Source organism: Carassius auratus, unplaced genomic scaffold (assembly GCF_003368295.1).
Source record: "Carassius auratus strain Wakin unplaced genomic scaffold, ASM336829v1 scaf_tig00215969, whole genome shotgun sequence".
NCBI classification, from domain to species: Eukaryota; Metazoa; Chordata; class Actinopteri; order Cypriniformes; family Cyprinidae; genus Carassius; species Carassius auratus.
Window position 1 is genome coordinate 1 of NW_020528340.1, and position 20,711 is coordinate 20,711.

General features: G+C 37.6%; 1 long non-coding RNA gene across 3 annotated transcripts; it reads left to right on the forward strand.

Annotated features, from left to right (window-relative positions):
* Positions 1-11,010: 11,010 nt before the first annotated feature.
* Positions 11,011-14,679, forward strand: LOC113096522 (uncharacterized). 3 transcript variants are annotated; one of them, XR_003288535.1, is made up of 4 exons: positions 11,011-11,861; positions 11,983-12,064; positions 12,205-12,512; positions 12,919-14,679. It is a non-coding gene; the product is annotated as an uncharacterized LOC113096522 (long non-coding RNA). The 3 variants fall into 3 exon arrangements; XR_003288533.1 differs by lacking the exon at positions 11,983-12,064 and having other exon boundaries at positions 11,019-11,861; XR_003288534.1 differs by lacking the exon at positions 11,983-12,064 and having other exon boundaries at positions 11,021-11,857.
* Positions 14,680-20,711: the final 6,032 nt, after the last annotated feature.

Sequence of the window (20,711 nt, forward strand, 5' to 3'; positions counted from 1 at the left end):
TTTTATACACTGCAGAAAAAAAATTAATAAAAAATAAATCAACAAGCCCACATTAAGACTGTTCTCACTTGCATAAATGGATTTGCGAGCTTGCTAGGGCTGAATCCCTGCAGGGCCCTTTGTGCTCTTGAATGATGGACTATCTTCACAGCAAACCTACTGTATAAGAACATCATGCTAAATGCCAAAGGCCACATCCGCAAACATGCTGCCAAATACCTCCAGAACCAGCAGATCCTCAGCCTGCAGGTGAAGCGGCTATTTTTGCAGCAGATATGTGATTATACATATGATTATACTCAATATCTGATCTTTAGCATGAAAGTATTTCAGTGAGTTAGACATCTGAGCCTCAGACTTTTGCGCTCTTCATGTTTAAAAGTTGAAAGATATGAAGCAGGGTGTGCATTAAGTATTTAAAGAAGGAAATATTGATGCCTGAACTTGAATATATAGAGGATACCACATTAAAGTTTTATTACAAGGAATAAAAGTACCTAAAGCAAGATGTTCGTACAGGAGAGGCGCCGATACCGGGATTAAATGATTAATGAATTCTGGAGGGAATACTTGGGAATCTTAAAAGCCCACGCTGCAACTGGCGAAATGGTTAAAAAGAAAGAGAGGCTACATATTCCATGCCGAGTGTCAAACACACAGACGGAGCGGGTGAGTCTGTTCAATTGTTCCGGAAAACAAACATCTTCATCTACTCATTATCAGAAAATAGATCATGTTTAGCCGTGTGAACTTTCCAAAGCCTCTGTGAATTACTCACACATTTTCCTTCGATTTCAACGGACTGCGTTACGATGGCAAACAAACACTTTTGTTTGTTATGCTAACAGTAAGCGCGCTAATATAGCAAACTCAAGCGGGAGTCTGTCACATATTTCAAGACTGAATCCCCGTTCACTTTGTTTACAAGAGTCACGGTTCTGACTGGAAGGAGGCTGCAGGCCCCAAACTCAAGTTCTATGAAAATACATGAAGTTCGAGTAAAATGTTGGCCAGAGACATAAGAGGCAAAATTTGCAGCGATTTTTATTTTTATTTTCTCCCGAAAAGTTGACATAATTCAGGTCCTGACTAACAGCCCAGTGGGAAGAAATGAGTTTCAGTGCAGTTTTGGACTGTTTTCCTAAACTGAGCTGTGAGCAGTTTGGCAGACATTTCTGGTGCTCTTTCGGAGGTCCTTTGCCTATGTGAACGCGAGTGATGCGGTCTGCCAAGGGTAGCAGCGAGAAGTCGAAAATCCTGGAGCGTAAGATTGCAAGGCCTACATTAGTTTATGTGAGCTTAAACCAAGGCTCTGTTTTCTCCCTGGCAAAAGTTGTTTTTATCAGGCCCCTGTTCAGGCTCATTTGATTAGCACACTCCTTTGGTTTTACAACTGCTTTGGCTAAAGCGAGACAACCCACTGAGCGATGGAAATGGCGCACACCCAGTCCGTATCTGTGAAGACCGACAGGTCACAGCCCAAAAGTGTATCGCGTTTTACCTTTATCAGCTTCAGACTTTGATTATACAAGAGCGATACATGTGCAGGAGACATCTGATACGCCAGATATCCAAACTGGACGGAACCCAGACGTGTTCTGTAAGAGCTTTGCGAGGAATCCAGCTACAAATGGAGGAGATGGAAAATAGAACTATTTCCAAATCTGTAATTGTGTGCTGGTTTAGAAATTTTTGTGGAATGTATAAAGTGCTGAATTGATGTTTGCAGAATGGGACAACACCCACAATGCCGTGCTGGGACTCGCACTGGGCCATGAGACTCGGATCCAACTGAAGAGTAACAGCATCATTAAACTGTCCAACTTGGAATAGTTAGGAACAGGCGATGCTCCAAATATGCGAGAGAGAACAACAGTCTCTGTTGATGACTCCGATCCATCATTTTATGAGCGAAATTTCAATCCAGAGATGTCCTTGCTGTTGGAATTTGGAAATATTATAAATGACAAGGATGCATCACAGTAAGCAATTTCATATCTAGATGATATGAATAAATATGAATAGATGAAATGGCAGGATTTTATTTCAAGTAATTTTTTTTAATGGTTTATTTTATGACAAACATTACTTGAAATAAAATACAGAAACATAAAAAGATTTAAATTCAATGTTGCCTTGCAAATGGCTGAAATAAAAGAAAGTTTTAATACTAAATTAATTAAGACTAAGACAAAATAAAAACTATATAGACATCTTTAAAAAAAATTAAATACAAAAAAAAAAAAAAAAATTACTAAAACTTTTTACTAAAATTAAAAGGAAGGGCAGCAATTCTAAAACAAAGATAAGTTTGTTTTTATTTATTGTTTTATATGATTGTATTTTTAATGTATATTATTATTTAATCGTCGTCATTGTTGATGTTGGTTAATTGAATGTATGATTATTAAAGTGACCTTGAGCTTTTTAAATCAGCATAAAAATGTAGGCATTATTTATTATTATTATTATTATTATTATTATTATTATTATTATTATACTACATTTTGGTTGGTATAAATTGATTAACAGGTTGAATGTTTTTTGTAAAAAGAAATCACTCTCGAAATACTCTTTTGACTACTTAATGTAGAGTTATGTATTAATTTCAAACATACTATACTGCATGTTCAATAAATAATATTCTATTGCATTATTTGAAATGTGCATGCAAATATAAGAGTGGTGGTGGGGTGAGTGAATCACACCAAAGTTCCTCATGACTCCTCTCAACAAAGCTGGAAGTCAAAGACAAAGTTAGTAGCGGTTCCAGCAAGAGCGGAGTTTAACCAGGAGCAGATGGAGTCTAATCCTAAGGGTTTCCCTTTGCTTCCGGAGTCACCCACGTCCACAGGTGCTTGCCTCTTCTCCCCCCATTCCCATTTTAAATCCTCCCCCTCCATTTCCTGTAGAGCAGGTGCAATGTTAATCCCTACTGGGGGTCAGCGTGGCAGCGTGCCTCTGGCTAGACTCCACCTGCTCATGTTGAGCAATACCTATCCACAAATGTATTCTCTTATGGAAATAATCACACTCTGATTGAGGCTAAAATAAAGATTTGTACAAACGCAACATCGACACACAGCAGTGAGACTGACCTTTATGAACAATACACAATCACTCTCACAGAAGTATAAAAACAAGAATAAATAATACTGTGAATATATGAATCTGTAGAGAATGCTTAAAAGTCTGCCGTTTGGGTTTTGAACCGCCATCAATGAGAGAGCGGTTTCACTCCATACTTCCTGCCTGAGTGATCACCTCTCGCCTTCCTGTCACTCAAACCTCACATCTCAAGTATTTCTGAGAAAAGGGGAAAAGTCAGCTAGCGCCTCAAAGACGCCATGTGTCAAAGAGCCGGACTTTTCACACTTGAAAATGTACATGCAAAATTTCATTTAAAATTTGATTACACACATCCTCTTCCACACGCTAAGATAAAACAGCATAGCTGACTTACAGCACGGTGGCCCATATTTTCATCTAAACCAGTCAAAAGAAGTTCACCAGCTGGAGTGTGGCAGAGCTAGAATGTGGAGTCACATGTTGGGATAAGTTACAGATCTGTGAGATTACTGCAGATGGTCTGTGCAAATAATTCAAATGAATCAAACTTGTAACGGCAGCACTTCTCATTTCTTCCATTATGAAATTATCTAATTCGACTCCTAAGACCAGTTAAGGCCTATTTTCAGTTAATGTGTCTTGATTGATTGCCAACCTCTGTTTTGTGCCGCATTTTGCAGGCTTAAATGTTTTCATGTAGGAGTATACTGTGTTTACTGTGCTTTTGGATACCAAGACACCCTTTCAAGTGACCAACTTTAAATTATAAAGCTGAATGTAAAGAATATAATATAGCATATTATATATGTATAAATAGTTTTTTGACAGCCCTCAAATATGGGGGAAAAAAGATTCCACAGACCCTCCAGCAACCCCCAGAGCCCCCAGTTTGAAAACCCCTTGGTCTAAATAACTTTGTAAATTTACCCATTCTCTTGAAACCCTAAAATTGATTAGCATTAAATGAGTCTTGAAGGGGATTTGCACTTGTTCTTTTCATGATCAAAATGAAGTAAAAACGCCACATACTGTATGCTTGGTCCGTTAACTCTACAACTCAAAGCACACCGCCAGTGTCTCTAAATTCCACCAAGTGTTAAATATCTGCTCGTTAATCAACATTCTGTTGTTGATTTCCCTTCATTTTCCCATTTTACTTTCAAATACTAACAGGCATGTTATCTAAACCACAGGTATCATGTCTTTCTGAGACAGTTTCTTAAGCAACCCTCCCTAACCCTCCCTCTAGTTTTTCTTTTTGCAATCCTTGTACTTTCTTCACCGCTGTCCTCAAATGAGGTAAAAGGAGAAACAGATAGAGGTGAAACTGCTACTTGTGTGTTTCTGTATTGAGAAACTCAAAGACAGCATTTCCAGTTAAGGTTCAGCCTCCACGAAAACCCAACTGCATTATCAGCATGATTCACTACCCAGATCTCTGCGCTCAGACTTTGCCAGGTACATCGTTCGGCCGACTGGATTGCGACAGGCCACTCTTGGCTCAACCTTAGTTCCCTCTCTCATAGTTTCATGGGGAAATTAAAAGGGAAGAGGTGACTCTAATCAGAGGTTAGATTATTTTTAAACATCTGGTTAAGAATGTTGTGCAAAACGCACAAAGTCAAAGAGGGAAACAAAAGTTCAGTCTCATGTAAACGAACAAAACCGAAGGAGACCAAGGTTGAAAAAACTTCAGCTCGTACAAACAGAATCAGTATCATGTCCAGTCGAGCCCCTCAGATTGTTAATTAAATCGGATATTGATAAAAATCTAAATATTTGATCAAATTTAGCATGTGCTGGTTTAGTTTGTCATTGGGCAACACTTTACAATAAAGTTCCATTAGTAACATTAGTTAACTACTTTAGTAACATGAAGTTGCCATGAAAAATACTATTAGATAATAAATTACAACATTTACTAATACACTATTGAAATCAAAATTTGTATCTGCTATTATTACCTCATGGATTTTATTAACTAACATTAACAAATATGAATAAATACTGTAACAAACATACTGCTCATTGTTAGTTAATGTTTAGTCTCAACCTGTTTAGTCAGGATTGCCACGAGACGCGTCTGTCGCATTGTTTAATGTTCCACCTGGAAACAAAAATACCGTGGCACCAAACTCCCTCACGAAAGAAGAAAGCCTAGTGTTTACAACTAAATCAACTAAATGCTGGATTTTCAAAAGTATTTGAACTATTTAAAGTTCGCGGCATAGAATCTTTAAAATACGTCCAAGAGTTTTACACACCTATATGTTACTATGTCGACATTTCCACTCCTCGAAACGTGATGATGGACGAAACGAAACAAACTGTGATTGGTTGTTTGACATGACAGTCAAACGGCCTCATGGACGGGCCTTGGCCAATGAAGGTCTGGCTACCCGAGACTATTTAATGTTAGTCAAAATATTAATGTTAAATAATGAAACCTTTAATGTAAAGTGTGCTTTTGTTTAAAGAAAAGGTAAATATAATATATATTATAAACTTTGGTCATGTATTATGTCATCTATAAAAGTGCATGGTGTCCCTGATAATACAATATCTAGTAGAAAAGTTACTTGTAAATAATACAACAGTACGGGGGGGGGGGGGGGGGGGGTATTGTATATCAACAAATCTCTATGAAATGATTTCAGGCAGTTGTAGACTACAGTAGAAAAATATGATTCTCATTGTTCTTAGTGCTTGATTACACAACCACAACTGCCTCTGCTGAGGTAAGCTGTGGTTCCCTCAAAGAAAAGTCACTGCTCTCGCAAACCTTTACCACAAAGTTACAGCCTTATTATGCCAAATTACTGCATCCAATCTTGGGCCTTAAAGGTAGCTCATCATGCACTGATGAAAAACACATGAACAAGCATAGGCCTTCATTTCACTATTAGGAATGATTACAATCGCACCAGGGGCCAGTCCTGTAAGATCTGCGAGCAGAGACTCAGTCATTTGCGTTAATTACCCGACATTATCAACAAAGGAACTGCGTTTGTCGAAACCTGTCTGATTAGGGACTGAGAGACACCGGCCTCATGGGAACGAGAAACAAATGTTCTCCCTTGATTTGTGTTTGTATAGTCACAAGTTGCCTTAAAAACCCCTAAAAGTCATCAAATTTACATGCTGTTTTTTTTTTATCTAGATTACACCAGACATGCTTCATCCTGAAGACTGTGTCCCAGGACCTTAAAAAAAGTACCCTTTCTTATGTTTACATTAGTGCTGTCAACTTGGTAGAAACGATTAGAGGCGATTGGCAGGTTTTTGATGTTCCATAATACATGATAATTTATGCCAGTGGGAAATCATGCACACATAAATGGCACCAGATATAAGTTGTCTGTCTGAGGCAAACTTGTTTACATAAAAAGTGGAAGAAATTTAGATTTTAGAAAGATTTTCAAATGTCATTTTAGCACACAAGGTTTTACTGTGATTAGATGGCAGTTTTAAGGTCAGTTTATTTACTGATTGTTATTATTATTATTATTATTATTATTATTTTATTAAATTGTACATTTTATTGAATAATTTGTCAACACGTGAAAATTATAGGCTGCCAAGGAACATGTGGGTGGGAATTGTGCTTGAAGTATTATAGCAGGGTCGAGTACAAAATGCAGTGTTACAAGTTTTAAGCCCACAGATATATTTTAGTTCTTCCTGTCATTAGTAGTGATATCTCCCCCAATGCTAATGGATCTGTAAAGCATTACCATAAATCTAACCTCCCCCATAATATCAGAGTTCTTACGGGTCACTGACTCACTAGATTCTACTTGATGCCTTCGCACCGTGTTAAAAGATAAAAGCCCGGTAGCCTTGTGCAATTCATTTCTAACGCTACGCGCTAACCTTTCAGGTTGCACTGCTACCTAATAAGACATGTACACATATGACGTGAATAGGCCCCTTGAAAAACACATTCAAATATGAGTAATATCGTTCTGACAGCAATCTGCATAAATTCAAATGCAGCCTGAAGCATACACTGGCCCCTGTTTAAAATTCTGAATTATCCCTCTTTTAGCACACACACTATGGCATCTGTCCTCTAGAATCACCGCATGAAAAACGGCACCTCGCTCTCATGTAAATGGCAAGTTTTGATGAAATAGGGTGGTCCATGTCAGATTCTCATCACATTCAGGTTTCAGGCAACATATAAACAAAAGCATGTAAATGTATTGACTAATCCTGCTATGCTGCTACGCTTGTTAATAGAGCAGATATTCTTACTGCGTTAAGAAGGTTTATCAATTTTTAATAACTTCTTTGAAATTTCATAAGGGAGTGATGATATCTTAACAGAGAGGGGAGGAAAGCATGATAGTCCTCATTGATGTTGTTTTTATTAGAGAAGGTGGACCACAGAGAGCGTTGGACCACTGAGAGATTCATCAAACGCACACAAAACCCCTGCTGAATCAGCATCACTCTCAGGGGTGTTAAGAATACATGTGAATCACATCTAACAGAGCTGGTTTGACACTCATTATGTGATTAATGTGGCTATAAATAGATTCAGTGATATAATGTGTTGAGTAATTAACTGAAATATAAAACGACTCATATTTTAGTTTATTTTATTCAAATCCCACTTCCCGTATTCCATCTGCAATACTGTTGTATGCTGCTTGTTTGTTTGTAAAATAAATGTTATAAAAATCAAATAAAACATATATTTGATCAAACATTACAGTACAATTGTAAAATATTATTACAATTTAACTATTAATTAAACTTATCCATTTTAATACAGCATATTTAATACTCAAGTCTTCAGCGTCACATGTTCCTTAAGAAATTTTAATATCCTGACTTGGGGCTCAAGAAACATTTCTTATTTTTATAAGCGTTACAGTTTTTACTGCTTAATATTTTTGTCTAACCCTAAACTGTGATACCTTTTTTTATAGAATTCTTTGATTAATGGAAAGTTCAGAGGTTCGAGGGTGTTTCAAGCCACTTATTTGCTGATTAAAAGCATTAATGCCTTTCAAAAATATATATTTTGTGTTTGCATGTGTTTAAGCTACACAAAGCCTGAAGCTATATTTTAAAGAATCTCAAGGTAAGGTAAACTCTGAGGAATGTGCAAATATTTCTGTAATTGCATTAGACTCTACAATTAGTTCAAGTGTACTTAAAACTTTGCAGGAAGTTAAATACGGCAAGAGGCAATTAAATAGGCCTAAGAGGATGATGGGAGTGAATTTTGTCCCAGACGACTGTGTCTCCCCAGGGGTGGAGGTATTTGTTGCTGTAATAGGAAGCGTTTGGTCAGCACTGAGCAGCTGAAGTGAGCAGTCAGGTCCGTGGCAGATTACCTTACCCAGATGACAGGCCTGCTGGGAGCGCCCTGATCTAACGGTACCTGGCATGTCCCCCCACAGCTCCCTGCATGTGACTGCGTGTTTCTGTCTGTGTGTGTGGGGGAGTTTAGAGTCTGCTGGCAAGTGATAGCTGGTGAATCGCAGGGTTTGCCAGTCTGGTGAGCTGGCTTTTTTAGGTGGAAAGGAATTGTGAGAAAACAAGTCGAAGTACTTTATTTACCCGAAGAGGAAGTGACAGTAGTGGTTCAGTCTCCTTAAGCCTTTTCTTCTATCAAAACATTGATGGCCTTCAACTCAACCCCTCGTAACCCCAGCATCTGTTTGAGGAAATGGCCCTTATGCATCACAAACTAAAATGGACTTTTCCTGTGGCCTTGAATGAAAAGCTCATTAATGGGATATTATTCCAACAAACTCTGAGAAATGCTATTGCCATATCACACTCAACCGATCTACAAAACGTCTGCCACTTGTGCCCTAGGCGTGTTTTTTTTTTTTTTTAAGTTACTTTTAAATTGTATTTTTAAATGCAGGTCACCATTCAACAGGGAAAGTATTTCCTCATCATGATGCTGCCTTTTTACCCTTTGAATTGAAGTATATTAATTATTTAAAAAGACTTGAAGTTGTGCCACAGTTTGTGCATCAAATATATCCATCATATTTTGTTTCTCTATTTAAGCCAATGAGGGTTACATAAATCAACCTCTGAAGATATTAACACTCTCTATCAATTTATCATCATTCTGAAAAGCACCTTGTTTTATTGCTTGTTAGCAATTGATTGTATTGTCATATTTAAAAAACTATATATCTGGTAGACTATTGTGTGCAAAAATAAAATAAAACATCAAACAACGTGACACCTGTTTGATAGAATTACCTGTTTGGGACTGTGGATTGAACTTGGGTGATCCACACACAAACCGACTCGATCATCCTGTGTTTAACACTGACCAGTTTTCCTGTGGAGAGCAAGACAAACAAAACAGGATATCCAGGAAATCAAATGAAGACTGTTCTTTACTAATATCACAGATTGTCTGTGCACATTCTGACAACGCCGACACTGTCAGAACAAGGCATATGTTCAGCTGCCTGCACATAATTTGCTTAGTGACATTATAATGTATGCAAATGATTTTTAAGCTGAACACAATAAGGCCCTCTCATTTAGTAACATAAATAAGTATGCATGAACAGACAATTAGAATATTATAATGTAAATATCAATCAAAACGTGGGCAAACATGTCATAGCTAATTGCCCATAGCCACGAGCACTGTTTTTCTCATTCAGTTTTATTCATTTTGAAGTTTACCATGTAGATGAACATTGTTCTGGCCGTTTGTCAGCTTTCGATTAATATGGTGTGATGTGTTGTTGAACAGGATTACAGTGTGAACTACAGGAGAACCATCAAGTGTGTATTCTTGAGTGTCAAGAAGACACACAGCATCTCAAACCCCAACCCAGGGATCAGCAGTGTGTGTGTATGTGTGTGTGTGTATGAGAGGTCAGCACTGTCACTGTTTATTCTACAGTGGTTACATCAGCTAAAAAACAGCATTGATCAGCTTTTTTTGTCAAATTGTTGTTAGTTTGGGACCTCCCCAAACCAAGTGAAATATGACCATGAACAGTAAAAGTAAAAAGGACTTAAGAGAAACATCCTAAAAATTTATTTTCAGTTTAACCTTTATCCTAGGCATTTTTTAAAAATGCTTAAAAATTAACTATACTTTACATTCTTTTTCGCTCATAATAATATTCCTTTTTTTTTTTTTGCCAGTCTGTACTTTTATTTTTACCAACAAAATATGTAAATGCAAGAAAGTATTTTGTTTGTGTCTAACTCCGCCTACCTGCCTTTCATTGGACAAGCAGATAGTCCCGCCCCGTAACTCACTGGTTAAGTCAGTGTTTCTGTACAGGGTCATTGCACATCAGAAAGAATTTTAACAAAAAAATAAATACATCAATTTACATAACACTTAAAATGGTGCCTACAAAATAATGACCGCTGTGAGGTCAGAGGTACACACCTGCCATTTCCTGCTTTTCCTGCTTCTAATTGGCCATGTCCGACGTTTACATTTTTAAAACCAGGGGAAGTGTGGCATTTAACCTTACGTAAACACACAACGCTATTCAAGATGCAACAGCTGTTGAAGATTTACATGCCTTATGCCAACCAGTTCCACAAACTTGCATCATTAGAGTGTAAATGCTCAGACAGCAAGGTACCTGCAACATGTCACTCACTATATTTGTTATTTGAGCAGACGTGCGTTGAAAGAATGAAAGCCAACATGAAGCATCCACAAATGATTTTTGTGCAACATTTTTAGCTCAGTGGTGTCCATTTACCATTTCGGTTACAGCCATGATTTGTAGAGGATACATTTTCATAGCGGCGGAAATGTTACTTCATAAAAACCAAATGCGCAAGATTAAATATTTGAAATTGTGATCAACTCGAGAACCTTGAGTGATTAATGTAAATCGTTCCAGCATTTGTCTTTAACAAATCTAACAGTTCCCATTTTCATATATAACCTAAGGATTCATCGGAAATCGAGAAGCCTATAAATTACACGAAACAATCAAGTTCCCTAAATCAGCACTTGAGTTCCCTAAAGGCTTGTTCCATACTGTCGTTTCACATTCTCTGTCAAGTTTTTCCCTTCAAACACACACACATACTGACAACGTACACTGTGATTTTCTCATTGAAAAATGGCTGTGAGCACCTATGAAAAGCTTCAGAATTGTATTTCCCCACATCATTTATTTTCTTTGGGCTGCCGAGTCTTTCTCCCATGCTTCATGCTCTGGCTGCGGTGAGCTGAGAGAGAACAGGACACGCCTAAAAAACCCTAAAGTGTCTCTGGTGGCCGGTGTCAGTTGTGCACAGAGATTGTGGTCCTTGGCCCCGACCCAAGGATTAGGTGTTCCAGGGAAGAGAGATTTCTTGGCCCTTGCCAATCCCCAAGAGTGCTTTGGGAATTGTGTGTTTGTGTATATGTGCTTTTTCCTCCTCCCTTCCCACCTCCTCTGCACTTGAGTTTTACGCCATCTTTCTCCTCCTCCTCAAAATGCCCACGAAAGCACGCGGATGGCATAATCAGGGCCTGCCCTGGCTGGGTGGGTTTAAAAAGACTGACAAAATGTAGCTTGGATTGTGAAGGGGGACAAATCTAGTAATATAGTCAAACAGAGTGGGAGAGTGAGAAAGGGGGGAGAGAGAGAGAGTGAGCAGTCGAAACAGTGAACGGTGGGGAATCTTGGGCAAAGGAGGTAAGACAGGATATGAAAACAATGGACTCATTGTAGAGAGATGATAGAAGGATGAGAAGGAGATCGGTGGAACACAGCACCATCTACAGGCTGATAGAGCACACCATAAGATGATCGCATGAAGACGACCAGAAGTGGGTGGGAAGGCATTTTCCTTTTATGAGTGGATATCATATGTGATAGGGAAGAATAAATGAATTCATTGTAGTGATACGGGTGAAATCGCTTTGATAAGAGATGGATTACGTTGGTTTTATAGTTGCAACACGAGAAAGAGTGACTCACTTTGAAACCCTCTTTGACGTGTTTCCACATAAAAGGCTTCGACAAACAAGAGAGAGGTGACCTATAGTGACAAAATGCATTCTTCTCCATTTCCTGCATTTTTACGGGCTGCGCTTGAATTTCAAATGGAACAGTTGTATGAATGCCAGCTCTGATGCTTCCGCTCTGCTCCTAAGTCTCTCTTTCTGTTCTCCAGGTGACCGTTTTGTAGCCCCACCACCTTTCCTGTGCCAAAAATGCCAACTGTAACAACAAAGAGTGGCAGATGCCAAGGGAATCCCAGACGAATGACCTCCGTGAAGCCGGCCTACCAAAGAGAAGCAAATATTTACCCTGCGTGTTTGAACCCATGGCACAGTGCCACGGCTGCCCCTCAGAGTGCATACCGGCCCGATAGGCTTACTCGTCCTCTAACTTTACTCCCTGGGTACTCACTATATGACGCCAGAAAAATCTTCTCAGTTTTCAACCATCATATCATAGAGTGGGTCATGACAGAAAGGGGTAGGTTCTAGGTTCAATACTACTGAAGTTCAAATATAATGATCATCAAAAATTTAGTTGACACTTCTCGAAAAAATTGGATTATAGATAAGATTTTAAAAAGCTTGCCACTGAAATATTAAAGACAAGATATAAACAATATGAAAGTTAATGTGATTTTAAGTGGTTATTTTCTGTGTAAATTTCGATTTAATTATAAACCCTACAATGCTGCCCTATTCACTTCTCTTGTAAGTATCTCTACCACATTTTTTGTGATATCAACATTATGTCAAAAAGGAGAATTGAGAACCCAGAATATTTCTTTCTTTCTTTAAAAAAAAAAATCTTATTTTTCTTTAATTTTTATCAAATCAAATTTAAACTTTAAGTCTTATTACCAGTGCTGTCTCTTATTCCATTCAAGTCCAGCACATCCCAGAGCTCAGCCGCCCTGAGACCAAAGTCTCCTTACGGGACACTAACTTCAAAGTCCATTTTGGAAGGACTGATCTGAAGAAGACGAACCGGTCTCTGATAACCAACAGAGCAGTCGGGATCAGTGGAGAAGCCACCAAATGAGATCTCCTGGGCATCAAACACACACAATACATAAAATATGTGCATATCATATTAATGTGCTGTTCTATTCTTCTGTTGAGGTGAAGCTGGATGGAATATGCTGGCTGTCTTGACTGTGCATGATTTACTCTATAGTAAACAGTTTTGCATGGAAAACATATTGGCTCTAGTTTTGCGCGACTCTTTGACTCAGACTCTCCTCTTGGAAGAATTTGCAGGTCATACCAGGATGCAAAACTGCACATCTGACCCACCTGTGCACTCCATGACCCCATAACCCATCATCCTCCATCAGATTAGCATGTCCACTCCAAGAAATGAGCTCTCAAATCAGCATTTAATCTGTCAGGAGAACAACAACAACTGCAGCGTGGTGCAATATAGAACAGATGTGCAAGATCTATGACAAGAAAATGCCTTGATGCTATGTGTCAGCCATCATTTAAAAACAAATAAATAAATCAGACTCAATCTGATAAAAGGGCCCAGAATAGGTGCGGTGGAAATTGAGAAACTCTGAAAATCTTTCAGATGTCTGTCTGCATTAGGCTATTGTCCTTTAATCTGACTCCCACCATGCTGGATTGAAATCCCTGTGTCCTGTAGGAGCAATCATCAGCTACATTATGGGGAAGGGGAGGTTAAGAGGCAAAATGGAGATGCGAACAATGTGTTAAGCTCTGTCAAAAAAAAGAAAAAAAAAGAAAAGAGGATTGCAGTGGATATTGAATCAATCACTAGAGCTACTGACTTTATGACTCTACTAAGCTTGTTCTACTAGATAGACAGGTGCTATTGTTTTGAGAACAGCGATCCAGGGTGAAATGTTTGAAAAATTCTTCAATGGTAAACAAAAAGTAACTTTTTTCCTGAAATATTCCACATCAAGCTCCGTGTCGAAAATGCATGACTCCAGGAGTTGGCATGCGGCAGCGGTTCCAGCCTGCTCAGCCCACGCCGTCTCTAAAGACCCTTAAACCAAAGCAAACGTTTCAACAACATTTCCATCCATTCCTGCTCTAACAGTGTGATGAGAGCAGGTTAAAGCTGTAAGCCATCAAAGTCTGCCGAGCAGCATGCCCTGTTTGAAACTCATCTGGATCCCCCATAAACACTCCACTGCTAATTGGCTGCACATGTGGCACTGAGTGCATTTTAGCATGCGTTAGTGTGTGTGTGCCACAGCGTTGTAGAACGTGCATGCGTGTGTTGGCATACAACATGGCTTATCAGTCTGATCAAAGACAGCCTTTCCTTAAACTGTCTGCAATATGAAAGGCACACAAAGGCAGGAATAGCTTCATCGTAAATATCTGATCTGGAGAGTAATTGGTACCTGTCTCGGAGATCTGGCTCTTTGATCGACACTCCTTTCCTCTTCCGTAGTTTAAATGTGGAAATATATTTATTGGTGGCTCCCCCACATCCGATCGTCATGCGCCATCTGGGCAGGGTGCTAAAAGATGCTCGCCGCCAAACGTCCTCTCTGAGCTCACAAAACTGTCCTCGCTTCTTGCCACACAGCATATGAGAAATACCTGAGAAGAATGGCATACAATTTTACTATCAAAAAGGAAAACTGTTTAAATTTCTTGAATGATAAATAAATAAATGAACTGACATCACTGATTGCTGTGTCATACTATTTCATGTAACAGAACACAACAACAAAAGCTCACAATTCTATGATCACCTATAACTAAAACATCTGTAAATATTGTACATTTGACAGTGTGTTCAAGTACAATAGGTCCCTTCAGTAGATCCATGTAAAGCATGTAACAGCATCCTGTTTGAATGATTAATACAACGACACAGCAATCCAGTTAAACATAAGTGAACCTTCCGAGGTCATGTGACTAACACGGTGTCTTGCTGGGACAGGGTTGACAGAGTCATGACATTTCACCCCAGTGCATCGCGGTGTTGTCTGTCATTTTGAACATGACTGAATGACGGCTATTTACATGCCCTAAGGGACAGTATTGTGTGGCGGGGCCAGATCACATGCGGATGCTCCACTGAATTGAACGTTTGTTCTAAAGGGGGATTTCTACCACTGTAGAATCCTTTCAAAAACAACATCCATAAACTCATACTTGCCTCTAAATAAAGTCATAAACTTATGTCAGTAGGTTTAGAATAGGCCTAAGGGACGGTTTTGTTATTTCGTTGCTTTTTTTTGCTGAAAGACATCATTTTATAGAAATTCTAGAATTACATATTCACACAAAATGCACACAAGAGATGCTTAAGAGTTTATCTCAAACCGCCAAGTTGTTTAGCTGTGCAATTACTATAGGTAAAAATAATTATATATATATATATATATATATATATATATATATATATATATATATATATATATATATATATATATATATATATATATTAATTAATTTAGGGCTTTTATGGTTGCTGGGGCCAAATGCTACTCTAAACAAAACCATTGCTCTTAGGTATGTATCATATCGCCACATTAAATAAGCAGTGCATTGACAGCGCACAGACAAACACAACCTCAAATGTCACCTATAAGACCATAAGCCACTTTAGGGATTTCAGTGATGCGATAGCTTACATATCATAATCAAACAGAGTCTGGATGTGATTACAAAAGAGCCAAAGGCCTCAAGAAATCCTTCTGTCCTCTCACTAACAAAAGGATTGCTTTTTCTCCCACTAGCTGGCCACGTTCTGTTTCACGACCAAAACAGCGCCTCCAAAACGTCTTTAGTAGCCTTATCAGTCTGGTTGGAAAACACAGGCCCCCGATTCCTGCTCCGTACACCAGAAATGTTGCCCTTCAAATGCTTAGAGAGTCTGGAGTTATTTAGCTTTGGTCCCCAATTCCAGGCCAGTGCCAAACCCAGAGTAGCATTGGAGGATTGTGTTTAAGAGCTGGCACAGGATAGCTCGGATACTTGTGTGCAAAGACACTGCCAGAGGGAGGGTGCCAAGGGGGCCCATCTCATCTCCAAGCTGTAAGCAACTGGAAAGTTTCAACAATCATAGCGTTACATTTTGTCTTGGACAGGGATATTTTGATGTTCTGCATATTTTATTTCTTAGAATGAAATCACCTGAACAAAGCTAGATGTTCATCATTAATGCATTTAATATTGTGTTGTAAATCATCTCATATATTAATTAAACAAATACAAGTAGAAGAATAGAAAAAAAAGAAAGTAGCTATCATTAACATGCAATCAACCTCAAAGCTCCCTCCCAGAGTTCTACAGGAATATATCATTGCTTGATCTATGCAAGTTCCATTACCTCCAATGTATATCAGATGGAGAGGAAATAAAAAGGATTCGCAGGCTGTAGTGATGCATCCCATCCAGCTTTTTGCCAACGGGAGTCTACGAATCGGAGGCAAGTGGTGGCGAAGCGGGGCTGTGAACCTCTCATTTGCAAGAGCACAGAAGTGTGTGGTTTAGGAAAATGGCTGTAATAGCAAACATGTGTGCCATATGTAACATGTTAGTAAAGTTGGGGGGTCTTTTCAGAGTGGAAATCTTGATAGTTGCTGATAAGAGCCCTTACTTAATTTAGTTGACTATACAGAAGGAAACTACTACATGTATACACAAGCACTAGACTAGACAGATGAAGCAGGGTGGGGATTGCTTTAGGACTATTTTACTTTTACAGCCCACAATTCTTTGATATCACTTTTATGAAACAGTTCAATAAACATTAAGTCAATATTGAGTAGATTACGTGTTAATTATTCCCAGTTCCCCCCTTAGCTCTGCCAATTTGAATAAATAATTCCAAACAAAGCCTAGCAGAACACCAAGCTTCACAACAGAGGTGTTTTTCGTTCAAGAATGATTCAGTAAAAAAAAAAAAAAAAAAAAAAAAAAAAACCCGTTGGATGTTTCCATGGCTAATACTTGTTCTCTTAAAGAATCTGAACGAATGGTTAAACGGATGACTCAGTGACTCATTTACAAAGCCACTGGTTTCATTCCTGAGTAAGCAGCGTTCTTGAATTAATCTGACTCCCTCACGAAGACAACCAATTGAATCGATCAGAATTTTTTATTAACCAATTAAATGAACTATCGGTTCAATGAATGATTAGGACAGTCCTACTGCCACCTACTGGCAAGACCTGATAGTCACCAAAGCGGTAATAATCAACTGGAGAAAACAACAAGAAATAAGATTTAAACAAAGATGTATGAAATACAGATTAACCCTTATGCGTTGTTAGGGGTAAAGTTGAGTCTTATTTTGGGAACAATTTTGTCTGTTGTTTCAGCTAATCGAATGATTTTTGGTGACAAATCTTATTTTGACACATATTTTGGGAAAATGCTTTGAAAATGTTCAAAAACTTAACAATACACTGTGGGCAAATTCACTACCCTTTCGTTATTTTTGTGGATGAAAACATCCACTAAATTAAACTGCTGTAAAAAATTATGTTTTGTATTTTTTTTTTGCATAAATCTATTTAAATCAACCTCCCTGATCAAAACTACCAGATGTTTGAAAAGATTTTTTATTTTTATCACAGTCTTGGGCTTATTTTTTCTCCCTCATTTGTTGTTGGTGGCTGTTTTTGTCCCATTGACTTCCATTATAACGACATTTTTTGATTGCAATTTGTGGTTTTCCCTTCCTGGAAGAGGTAGAATGTGTTTTTTACGGTTGAATTTTACAGTTAGATAGGCCTGTGCAAAAAAAAAAAGGCTTAGTTTCTGGCTTGTATATGGAGTTATATGGAGTATAACAGCAAATTATAGGCCTTTTGTGCACTTACCTTGATGTATCTGAAAAAAATCAAAATATGCACCTCAGCTCTCAGAACTATATGGAGTAAACAATAAAAAAAAGAAGTGTGTTATGCACCTGCTGGCCTTTTGATGGTGAAAAGTATGGATGGCCTATGTGTGAAATGCCTGTTTTTTTTCTTGATGGTAAAGCCAGTTTAAAACCTTAAAATCCTGTAAAAAAAAAAATCTACTTTGCATCAGATTTATGATACATAATGTATGCAGATTTATGCATCAGATTTATAAACCAAAATGCAATACTAACTTCAAATAAGCTGCAGCTCCTGAGGGTCAACTGCATAATCATTTCTAAAACTTCAGTACAAGTCAAGCTCTTTCTCGTGTTGCTTGCTGCTCTTCTCACCATTAAATGACCAGTAGGATGGCATGCAAGTGTTTAAATCCACATACTTTGCTTTCGTTTAAGTCTATACTTATCACCACCAATTAAAGGCAGCAGGTGCACAAATACACTTTTGTTTACTCCATGTAAGTTCTAGGAGCTGAGGTGACATTTTGATTTTCTCAAATACATCAAGGTAAGTGCGCAAAGGACTCTCTCACTCTCTCTGTCTCTCTCCACACACACACACACACACACACAATAATATGCTGTTATACTCCATATAGCTTCATATACAAGTCAGAAGCATTTTTGCACAGCCTATATAAAGGGTTAATGGTCCCACCTAGTGATCAACAGTAAAAATAACAAATGTTACCTCTTCCCAAAAGGGAAAACCACGAACAATCAAGAATCTCAAACACACACAAACACTATAATTTGCTTTTATACTCCATATAACTCCATATTCAAGCCAGAAACGAAGCCTTTTTTTTTTTTTTGCACAGGGCCTATCTAAATGGTTAATGGTCCCACCTAGTGTATCAACTGTAAAAATTAACAAATGTTACCTCTTCCCAAAAGGGAAAACCAACAAACAATCAAGAATGCATGATTATATTGGTGTCATGGCTTTTGCAATCAAAAAAATGTCGTTATAATGGAAGTCAATGGGGCAAAAAACAGCCACCAACAACAAATTGAAAAAAATAAAAAAATACAATAAATCTAATGCTGCACAAAAACTGAAAATGCATTCAAAAGCCAATGTTGCTACTAATCTTTGACATGCCTAAGACTGTCATAAAAGTAAAAAAAAAAAAAAAAAATTCAGCCACAATTACTTTTTTATTTGAAAACAAAGTCATTTTTGTTTGTTGTTGTTTTTCCCCCGAAATCAGTGACATCATTTATGAACTTGGCAATTAAAGAGTTAAAAGTCTTGGATAAAAAAAAAAAAAAAAAAAAAAAAAAAACATTTGGTAGTTTTGATCAGGACTGAGGTTGATTAATGGATTTATGCAAAAAAAAAAAATTAAAAAAATGTATCTGATTACATTTTTACAGCAGTTTAATTGAGTGGATGTTTTCATTCCAGACCATAACGATAGGGTAGTGAATTTGAACAATGCACAAGGGTTAACTGGAAATTAGTTTAACACAATATTTAATTGGTGATCAAATAATTTGTATGTCAAGCTCTGGAGCATATTGTTGTAGAAGTGTGCATCCAGGTGAGTGGGATATAATGGTGTTTGGAAAGTATCAGCCTATTGCAGTTTAGGACTGTTTTCTATCACACATGCTGCAGGTAATATATATTACAAAAGCTACATTGTTAACTTTAAGCTAATAATTCAATGAATAGGTATATTCTTTAACAATACAAATTTGCCAGGGTTACACAATGAGAAGACGTGTGCCATTATGCAAGATATTGATTTCATAAAATGAAATCAATTATTTCGTATTTCATGCTCTGACTGATGTAGCATTGATGTTTGACACGGAAGTCTTTTATAGCTTTCCCGGGAAAGCATGGTCTAAATTCATTGAAGGTGATAAAAACTCACTTTCAGTGAATTATTCTGTCTTTGTAAAATAACACTCATTTTATAATGTTTCCAAATACTTAAAGGGTGTGTATAATTGAGAACAATGCACATTTCATTGATGTGAAATTATGTTGAGGCAAATGGTTCGAGGCTATGTCCAAATGCAGGACTGTTTCACAGAAATGTACACTTTTCCTGTAATAATACAGTAGCTCTTCTGTCTTTCTCTGATTCACACATCTGTTTTTACAGGAATGTTTAAAACATCCGAAAATCACTTTTTCTTTCTAATTCTTATATAACTGACCGCTGTCTTTCATTTAGTTTTGCCTTTATAGATTTTCAGTAAAAATGTCATTGCATTGGTTGCATATGGTACAGAGAGAATGAAAAAGAAATAAAGTTGATCGCATTTTCCTGAAATTGATCATGCCTTTGTAAATTGTTAATAAACAGAACTTATTGCATTAATAGTTTCAAATGTCATTAAACAAAATTAAAAAAATTAAAAGTATTATTTTGATATAAAATTTGTGCTTTTGATATACAAATATGCTCTGAATAAATCATCTACACCAATCTCTCTTTTCATAGTGCCCAAGTATGCATAGGTCAACACTCAATTCAGTGAAGTTCAGAACCCTATAAGTAAAATAAGAAGCTCAATGATACATTCATCCTTTGAATATCATCATTATAACAGCATATTTGCTATTTATTGTCTGTTTCTCAGCAGTAGCAGCTCTAAAACTAACATGGTTCATTGTGTGTTCATCTACAACTTGAATCCTTTATTCTTCCAAAAAAAAAAAAAAAAACAGAGAGAGAGAGAGATGCCACAAGGACACCAGCATGTTGGTTGAACGGATTTGTGTTATTGCTAAGAGACCACTGGTCGAAGCCAAAACCCCTTCCTTCCTTCTGACCAGCCTTAGCAGAGAACAGCTTA